We start from the raw sequence: 10,728 nt of genomic DNA, 5'->3' as shown, positions 1-10,728 counted from the left end.
AGAGAGCACTCTGTATTTATGATGCAGAGCAGGGTGGGGGGTGGGGGTTTTCTTGTGTCTAAAAATAAGTGATCATAGCCAAGTTGGCTTCTAAAAATTGCCTCTTCGGGGCCCCCACTGCTTCACCTAGAAACCAACCAAATGGCTTTTGAGTTGGCATTATTTTGGCGTAAACCAAAAACAGCTGTACAAACCCACTGCAACCTGAACGGCCACGTCTTTTCTCTTGTTTTCTACTTTTGCCTCTTATCTTAGGAAAAAGTAACAAGGAAGATCGTGGTGGCGGGCGGCCATATGTGTGTCTGATACAACGAAACGATGGTCTTTTCAGAACCTTTAACCTTTTTTTCTGGAGCGTAATCAGAGGTTGTTTGTTCGGGAGTGCTTGTACTAGAAAATATATATATATATATATATATATATCATGTTGTAATAAATAAGCTTTGATACTATGTTAAACTGCTAGTTATCCCAAAAGTTTAACATTATATAAAGATGTAAATTTAATCATTTAATTATTAGTTTAATTCTCTGATTCTCCTCACATGTGGGCTCAACTTTTTTTTTAATAGGTGAGACCCAATATATAGAATGTTTAATTTAAATATGAGTGATTTGACAGAGTCAAGATTTGATCCCAAAACCTTTTGACTCTGATACCATATAGAAAAAGACAACAGAAAGATAATTGAAGAAAAGAAATTTGTATTTCTGATGTATATTTAATTGTACAATAGAATGCCAATTAAATATTTACAAAATCACATAAAATCAGCATATTTATAATAATAAATACAGTATCAAACAATGCAATAATATATGTTTGAGAATATTTTCATAATATATTGAGAATATTATGATAATATTTTGTCACATAAATACTACAGAAATATAATATTCTAACGGTGTTAATTAAGACAATAACTAATCTATTGGCATAACTCTTTGAAACGTGGTCTTTCAAGTTTCAATAGAACAATAGCTTAATTGGTCTCTCAACATGTCTTTCTCGATCCCCCCATGTTGTCTTTTTGAGTAATGTTATAAGTCTTCTTAGAGTCCTCATAGAATAATCTCAAATGTGACGTGGCTTTTAAAATCACCAATAGATCAAAAGTCAATAAATCATATTTCAAATTCAACGGTAATTTTAAAAGTTACATCACATTTGAAATGATTCTAAGATGACTCTAAGAAGACTTGTAGCATTACTCTATCTTTTTTCTTCCTGGGATGCTTCAAGCATTTAACTAATTATAGGAATGTTGGAGGTGATTATTGTTAGCTCAATTCGTTATTTCTTTTGTGTAGTGTAAGAGATTGATATTATCAAATTTTGTCTTCACCTGGATTAGGAAGTTAATTAACCAAATAAAAACAGATCTACTCCATTGGGAAGCTCAACCTTAGAAAACATGAAAAGAGATTCCTTTTGTTGAATTGATCACCACTTATTTTAAAAGGATATGTCCTATCGGAAAGACCATTTTAATAAGTGAGACACGACACATAAAATGTTTAATATTTGTAATGAGAGAAGAACTAATGGAGACAATATTTTTAACTCAGAGCATGTTCTAATATCATGTCAAATTATCATTTACCTTAAAAATTTTAGATGTAGTTGTTGGAAAATGCTCTGGACTTGCTGTTTACGGATGATTTCAATACATTGAAAATATATTGGAAGTTGTTGACGATCAATATATTTCTTTTCTGTAAAACCCTAATAAAGTTGTATTTTGTCACTCTTTATCAATAGAATATTAAGTAGCATGGTTGTCCCTCATAAACCCTAACTGTCTTTGTGTACTTATCATCTGGATTATTGATTTTGAAAAATTTTCACACGAGAACATACTTTATTAAATTATTAGGTCTTGAAAAACAACAAATGGTACAACCAACGTACCAACCAAAGAGTTCAAATTAAAGTTAGACTTCAAATTAAAGTTTATGCTGATCATTTATTCTTGTACCTGCTTAATAACTCCTAACCCTCTAACCCACCTAGACTTGATATTATTGGACAGCACCGACCGACGATCACGGATGTCCTTATATACATACATGTGCGTGTAGCAGCCCTTTCTGATTATTAATTACATTTTTGCGCACAAGCTGATGAAAAATGTGATAGGAGAGGTCCCAAGAGGACATTTGTCAAACCCAGCTGGCACACTCCGAGACTTAAACAACAATCGGCGATTTGATTTGATTACAATGAATGGTATAATCAAATCTCTTAATTAAATCATAGGAGTGATTACCTTTTCTCCTATGAACTAGAACGTATTTTCACTTTGTTCTCATGAACTATCAACCCTACTGATCGACCCTCATGAACTATCATTTTGTACCCAAAACCCTCCCTGTCAGTCAAATGCGTTAACTCAGATGGTCAAAGTGACAATGCGTTGTAGTTCATGGAGGCAAAGTGACAATGCGTTGTAGTTTATGGGGCAAAGTGACAATGAATTGTAGTTCAAGGGGGCAAAGTGGCGGGTAGACCGTCTGAGTTAACGCATTTGACTGACGGAATAGGGAGTTTTGGGCACAAAATGGTAGTTCATAGGGGCGAGTAGTAGGGTTAGTAGTTCATGTGGGTAAAGTGAAAATGCGTTGTAATTCATTGGGGAAAATGTAATTATCCCTAAATCATATCTAAGAATATATTCTATCAAAGACGTACAAGTCAAGATTGTAAAAGTAATTGCATGTACCCGATGAGTGAAGAACGAATTTGCAGCAAGCTCGTGGCTGCATTGTCTTAGAAAAAGATAGAGTGAAGACGGTTTTTCTTTGGGATAAAGATTTTTAGTATTTTTCTCTTTAAATTGTTAGTAATTTAGATAATAATTGTAAAAGAACCTAAATGAAACTCATATGTTCAAGTAAGTGATTAGACAGATCAAAATTTATTTAGACAAAAGAGTAATATTTGAATTATCTCACTTTGGATTACTAAACATATCTCAATTCTTTTCAAAGGAATAGAACTGCTTAGACGAGTGGACTAGTCTTCTAATGGTACATTGTCAAACAACATTATAACTCAAATTTAGGTCTTCTAATACGACTTAGAGACAGAAGTACAACGTTTTTGGGACTCCAAGGGCTCATAGGCTTTATTTTTGACCCTATAAATATGTCATAAACCTCTCAAGATAAAAGCAGGTGCTTAGCATACAAAAATTTCACACACATATCTTACTGGAGGCTTGAAGAGAAGATGAACATGGCAGAAGGCCATTCCTGTACCACCATGATGAGCAAAATTCGTAATAAGGTATTGATGTACCCATTTTCAAGTAACAATGGTTTGATTGTATTTTAATTTAGGGTTTTTCTATTTACATGATGGTTGTATAACTAAGAGAATTGATTTTAATGTTTATATTCAATCTTGATAGAATTCTTATCTTATCTTATCTTAGAAAGCTTTTTATCTTACTTGAACTCAATCATTTTTATTTTCTATGATTATAAGAATGATAGTTATGCAACGGTTTTAATTGAGATATGATCAAGAAGGTTTGATAGGAAATGCCTAAGGAAGAATAATCGTTCTACATCCTAGCTTAATGTAATTTAGGTAGTCGATTCGTACTAACCGAAGATAAGTTATATTTATCCATTGATTGCGTGTAACTTATTAAGAGATTTAATAGCTCATACCCAGGGAAGATGGACCGTACCGCATCTAGAGGTTAGGCATGCGGTTAGTGATGAAGTCAACTACCTATTCTTTTCCCCATTGCAATTCATCCTACTTTTACGTTCATACATTTCGTTTAAAAACAAACAATCTTATTTGAATTGAGTTATTCTCGATCTTGACAAGTTTATATCAACGGTAGCGCAGTCCTTGAGGTTTGACACCCTTAATATAACCCTATTCTACAAGGATTCATTCTATTGCGAGTGACAATTTTATTATTGATAATTTTTTCACAACGAAAAGAGCACATCAATTTTTGCCATCATTGTGGGGGACTGCTATACGGTTACATTATTAAGTTTTCAGGGTTGAATTTGACTTGATTTGTTTTTTTTTTGTTTTTGTTTTTGTTTTTGTTTTTTGTTTTTTCTATTTCTTTTTATTTATTTTTCTAATCCCATTTTTCTGTTGTTTTTCTCAATATTTTTTGTTGGGTTAAATTCACTTTACCCTCCTGAAATTTCAGTGGTTTTTCAATTTGAACCTCAATGTTTAAAAATTGGCAATGTACCCCACTAATGTTTCAAAAAATTTCAATTCAAACCTTCCATTACTAATTTCTGTCTAATTGGACAAAATTCATCCCACGTGCGTCTCACGTGGGATTTTGATGCATTCTATTCTAATTTTGCCCTCATTAAAACCAATTTCATAGGTTTTAATAAGGGTAATTACCCTCAATTTCATAGGTTTTAATAAGGGTAATTACGTAATTTCATAGGTTTTAATGACGGCAAAATTGAAATAGAAGGCATCAAAATCCCACGTGAGACGCACGTGGGATGAATTCCGTCCAATTAGACAGAAATTAGTAACGGAGGGTCTGAATTGAAAATTTCTGAAACATTATGGGGGTATATTGCCAATTTTAAAACATTGGGATTTATATTGAAAAACTCCTGAAGTTTCAGGGAGGTAAGTGAATTTTCCTTCTTTTTTTTTTTTTTTGGTTTTTTTGTTCTAGGTTTGGGACTGTCTAAGAGACTCTGCACAGTGCGCTCAAGCCTAGCTTCCTGTTCACTCGAGCGCTCTAGTCTTCATCAGTACACTCGAGCGCAGCTTTAGTGAGCTCGAGCACACCTACCCAAAACAACACAATAACTCTCTGGACCTAATGTGAGTTTTAATTTGTTATTTTTGTTTTTGTTATTTTTTTTTTGGTTTTAGATTTGATAGTCTTGATCATGTAGGGGTACATTCTTGTTAAATAGTCTGAGTGAAGCATGTACACTTTTGATAATCTTAGTGAATATTCTGTACAGCTTGCTCCAACTAGTAGTAGGACACCTTTGGGTAGTAAGCTGGATGCTATATCTCGAAAACAAGACCAATTGTTGGCAAATGGTTTTGCCACTACCACCTCTCTTGCCATTTCAACACCATATGAACCGTGTTCATATTGCTATAGTCATTTTCACCATATTAGAAATTGTCATATCATTGGAAAAGTTTCTAATTATTATTATGAGCAAATGAACACAGCGTTCTCTAGACCAGGGAAAGATTATTATTCCAATTTCTATAACTCGGGATAGAGCAACCATTCTGATTTCTCATGGCAAGTTCAAGCTACTGAAAATTATGCTCTAGAATGTAACGTATTTCATAATCAAGCATATCCACAGTTTAATGATCAATCCATCCATCCTTCATCCAACTATTATCTTCTCAATATCAATATGCTCCACCTCCTTCTAGGAATTATGACTTTGAGGAGAATGTGTTGGTCGCTCTCAGTAGCATTGAGGCGACCACTCAAGTGCTAGCTAAAGTTATTGATCGGAGTGGGATAGTTGTTGACGACGAGGAGGAAGAAAAGGAGGAGGAGCAAATTGAACCCCTTAAAAACCTAAATCTATTGAAGGACCTCTTATAAGCTTGTCCGACTCACGTTGGGTTTAATGACTTTGATATAGAGCAGTACATTGATGTGGTCAATTGCTCGTTTGATACTACTGCCACTATGAACTTTTCACCTAGGAAAGAACTAACTGAGTCTCTACCTCTAAGTACTCCTCAAATGCCTTCCCTTGAGCCCCCACAAGAACTTGAGCTGGAGCTACTTCCAGATAATCTCAAGTATTCCATTTTCGGGACAAATGACACTCTCTCAATCTCTAATATTTAGGATTTTTGGGCAAATTATGAAGTTACTCTATACTAGGCTTTAAATTGTTGAGAAATCACATTGCTCCTTATTATCAAGTGTACAGTTTTAGCTCTTAGGTGTTATGCCGAACCCAGGACACAAAAGACGCTGCATTGTCGCACGCACCAACATGAAGACCTTGCCTCGGGCATGACTCAACCAGGAGTAAGAACTCAACAAGTTCGCTAAGCGACACTTGGACAGAACCCGAGCCATAGCCTGGGGGGGGAGGGGGGTGGGCGCCACGTGCTAAGACACCCCAACAACTGTGGTCCAGACAAGCACCTGACGACTGGCACTTCAACTTCGATATTAAGAACAAGGATAACTTCGGTCACAAGTACACATAAGATTCTAAATGCCCGACTAGCTGGACAAGTCAGTCAGGGGAATCGAGGGGTAACTGTTGGGAATAAATCCCCTCATGGGTCCCACTCAGCCGCATCTACATTGAATATAATCTAGCTGATAGAGGAAATTGAATTTGAATCCTCTCCTCATGGAAACACTATACTCAATACAATGTATATGGAGAATCTCATTTAATACAAAGACTACGAATAATAACTAAAAGGTATTATTAGAGCTTGTTTGGGATTGCGTTTGAGGAGCTTAAAAATGCTTTTAACACTAAAAAAGTCCGTTTCAAAAAAAAAGTATTCGTTTGGTAAAATTAATTAAATGCGCTTTTAATGGTCCAAAAAACCTAAAAATAGTCAAAAAGCATTTTTGGTAAATGTTTAAAAATGAAGCTTTTATCCAAAAGCTCTTTTTAACTTAAAAGCTTTATCTCTCAAACGCAATCCCAAACAGACTCTAATATTCCTCATGGAAACACTATACTCAATCAATATTTGATCTTTCCTACGACACAGAGTTCTAAAAGGTATCAACTACCAAAAACCTATGAAAGAGGCATAACACATCGGGTAAAAGGGGATTGAATCCTTCTTAATAACCCTTAGGCCTTAGCTCATGCTATATTTTTACTCCATGTAAGAGTGTTGACTTAAGCATCAGAGTCTCTTCGATATAAGGACCAACGGATCCTTTGATGCACTTACTATTTTGCAGGTAACCCATCGCCGGCCACGTCGTACCATAAACTGCTTCAACAACAGTTATTTACAAAAAAATGAAGCTAAGTTAAGAATTTTACAATAAACGTCTTTTGTTAATGCTAGCATCATTTCTTTTTAACGATGCTAAAAGAAACGACACAAATGAACAGTTTTTTAGTAGAGTACATGTTTTTCACTATTTTCAGACTAATGATTTCTTTTAAATTAGGATTTTAGTAGATGCTTTGATCTAATATCTTGTGTTTAGTGGCGGAGCTAGGAATTTATTTTAGAGGAGTCAAAATTTTTTTATTTAAATAAAAATAATAAAAAATTGATTAAATTATTAAAAGTATATTACTAACGGAATAAAAGCTTACATAGATATTCATATTATTTAATAATAAATTAGTGTAAAAATTTAATTACATAACTCCAACTTTGCAAGAAATGAAAATTGTCAAAAAAAATGGATGACGTTTTGCAATCGTTTCACTATAAAAATTTTATTACATATTTGAAATTTTCCTAAAAAAGAGAAAAGAAAAATCGTTAAGAAATGGCTGACTTTTTGCAGTTTTTTTGATTGTACACTTCTCAAAAAATATAATTAAGTAGTGGTTTGAATTGTTAAACGGCTTGAAAAAGAGAAATTTGACTAAAGGTCCGGTTGAGATTATGATTTTAAAATTTTTGTTTTTGAAATTTATACTTTTTAAAATCGTAAGGGCATTTGTAAAACATGTTAAAAATTATTATTAATTTAATTATTATTATTATTAATCAAATATTTGTTATGCGTTGGTTCAAATTCGTACTTTTTCAAATAAGCATTCTTAGCCTGTTTATAGAATTGTAATTTTTTTCCTATTTTAGATTAAGTGCTTTTTAAATCGTAATGCCATGAGTGCGATTGGGATTACGATTTAATCTAAAATAGGAAAAAATCTGCGATTTTCTATAAAAATGTTAGGGGGTGCTTATTTGAAAAAATGCGAATTTAAACCAAATCATTATTTCAAATGACAAATATTTGATAAAAAAAAAAAAAAAAAATTAATACATTTTACCAAACGCCTTTGCGATTTGAAAAAGTAAAGATTTAAAAAACGCAACTTTTAAGAATATAATTTTTAAAATTGAAGTTATTGAAACTGCAATTCTAAGCGTACCCTAACTCGAATCGCATGTTTGAAGACTAACCGAGCACGGTATATTTTTGAACTTGTGTTAAACTTTGTAAATTGTGAAATCGCAATAGTGTAAGTTTTTAAGTTTTTATATATGTGATGTGTCGGTGCTATATATAACCAAGCCTGAAGCCTAAAAGTACTCTCACAGTACTTCACAATACTTTTTAAATTAAAAAAAAAAAAAAAGAAAAAAAGAAAAAAAAAGAAGACAAAATCATGATGCCTAGCTCACCTCACGTTACTCTCACGCTAAAGATTATTTAAACGAAGCATTTTCCTTACTCATGCTTTAATGAAATGGTGAGTTTAACAAATGAAGACTAACTTTTAAACGCATCGTTTATATCATCTTCTTCGTGAGTTAACTTAACTTTCTAAATCTCTGAAATGCACAATAAACTTTTGAAACTATGAAGCGTGAAACATCATGTGCCGCTTGCGCCCTGCTAGTAGTGTCGTTTCCCCTATGAGTAGTTGAGGGTGGGCAACTAGAGTATCAGGAAAATTTCTTCCGGGAGTTAGAAAAAGTTTTGGGGGTTGAGAGGGGGGCAATGCCCCCTCTCAATTCCTCTCCCTCCGCCCTTCCTTGCGTGTAATGGTTGTTTCTTCTTCACTTTGTTAAAATTTCCATGTTCTATGAGTCTTTTTATGAGTTACTTGGCTTTTGTTAAGATTCACCAATTAATTATGTAAATAATCTTGTGAAACCTTTTGTTTGTAAAGAAAGCATATGATCACTTGAACCAATTGCTGATTAACTGGAATATTATATATAAAAAAAAAAGCCATAATCCTTAAACAACTCTATTCGAATAAGAAGATTCATTGGAATGAATAATTTATTCTAAAGAGCAATTGTTATGTCGGGTGGTTTTTGGTTCTGTGGTTTATAACCTTTGGCGTACCAAAAATGAGATTAAACATGATGGTGTTCCCAAAACTGAAGAGCAATTGTTGAAGCAAGTTTTTTGGGAAGTCAGGTCAAGGATTGCTGTGAAAAGAGGTTTTCCTAGATCTAAGGAAAACCTTTTGTTGTGCTCTTTGTGGAATCTACCTGCTACTATTCTTTGTAATTTTGATTTGTAGGTTGTTTCCCCTGTTTTTTGCTTTGTGAGGGGTTGTTTCCTCTGTTTTCTTTGTAAGGGGTTGTGTCCCTTGTCTTTGGAAGGAGTTGTAATGTGCTATGGAGTTGCTCTATTTTGAGCTTTGGTTTAATGAAATACTTATTCATCTAAAAAAAAATTTATTCTAAAAAAACATGTTAGCATTAAAACTAAAATACATTTTTTTTTTTCAAATGGTACCAAGCAACTCATTTGTGATATTAATGCTACAAGGAGTAATCCTTATAAATTGTTTCTGTATTTAACTTCCATACAAGAATTTTTTTAAAGTGGTACTAGGAAACCAATGGCCATGAAATCTCTGCAAAAAGTATTTATTTTGCTGATGGAGTTGATTATCCTTGCAATATTTAAAGCTCAGGCCAATACCCTTACCGCTCATTCTCTTTGTCGAACTTCACTCCCTAGTCGTCTTCTTCAATCTCCACCTAACAATGATGAGAAACTTATCTGTGTTGAAAGCACAATTGAAAACTGTCAACATATAAAAGAAACCCCTATAATGAGATACTGTATTACTTCAAATTTCTTCTCTTGCATTCGTAGGATTGGGCTTCATATCGATGAAAAGAAAGTTCTTAAGGATATTGCAAAATGCGTATGGCATTGCTTTAGGAATTTGGAATTTGTCAAACCCTTTCATGCACATTGTTTGGTCCTTTGTCTTGATAGGCGCATTTGAGATGTCGTCTCCACATGGAATCTCAGCCTTCATGGATACAAATATGCCCATTCATTAGCAAGATATCCTATGTAATACATGCTTATTCAATTTTCTCTTGTCCAAAATTATTTGGATGTTTCTTTTAATAAGCACGTCGAGGCAATTTTTTTTTTTTTTTCTTCTTGTTTCTTTTCATAGGCATGTGTGGTGCAAGAATAAGTGACATAGTGTCACGTGAGGGCTAGTTAACCTAGTCCCTAAAAGCTATATGTGTTAAGTATAAAAAATAAAGAGAAAATTTTGCAAATTAGACTTTTCTTGTGTGGTGACACTCCTCCGGTGCCATTTGTTTTGGGTTATGCGACTTATCCCATTTGTTGCTTATTTTCTTCCCATAGATGCTTGTCTCTCTTATGATTTTGTGTGTTTGTTTCATGAAACTCGCATGTCGGCGTGTGCTACAACGCTATATATATATATATATATATATATATATATATATATATATTTGACAAGCAATTGAGAACCTTTTCTATTGCGCTGCACCAAGAATATGTTATATATTAGTTATTTATTTTTATTCTACACAACACTAACATATTTTTCCTTTTTGATCTAATTTATACACCATGCTTATCTTAGTACTTGAGTTTATATTAGTTGTTATAGGGTAAGATGGCATTACAGGTTGGTGAGCGGGATCGTGAACTTGGTTTGCTTAACAACAACTATCTTAGTCTAGGTTAATTGTTAGGCAAATCCTAATCCCAAGTTGATGGGCTAAGAATATACCGTATATATAGGTCCATTAGTGAG

Source organism: Corylus avellana, chromosome ca9 (assembly GCF_901000735.1).
Source record: "Corylus avellana chromosome ca9, CavTom2PMs-1.0".
In the NCBI taxonomy this organism is placed as follows: domain Eukaryota; kingdom Viridiplantae; phylum Streptophyta; class Magnoliopsida; order Fagales; family Betulaceae; genus Corylus; species Corylus avellana.
The sequence above is the reverse complement of the archived record's forward strand: the minus strand, read 5'-3'. Positions refer to the sequence as shown.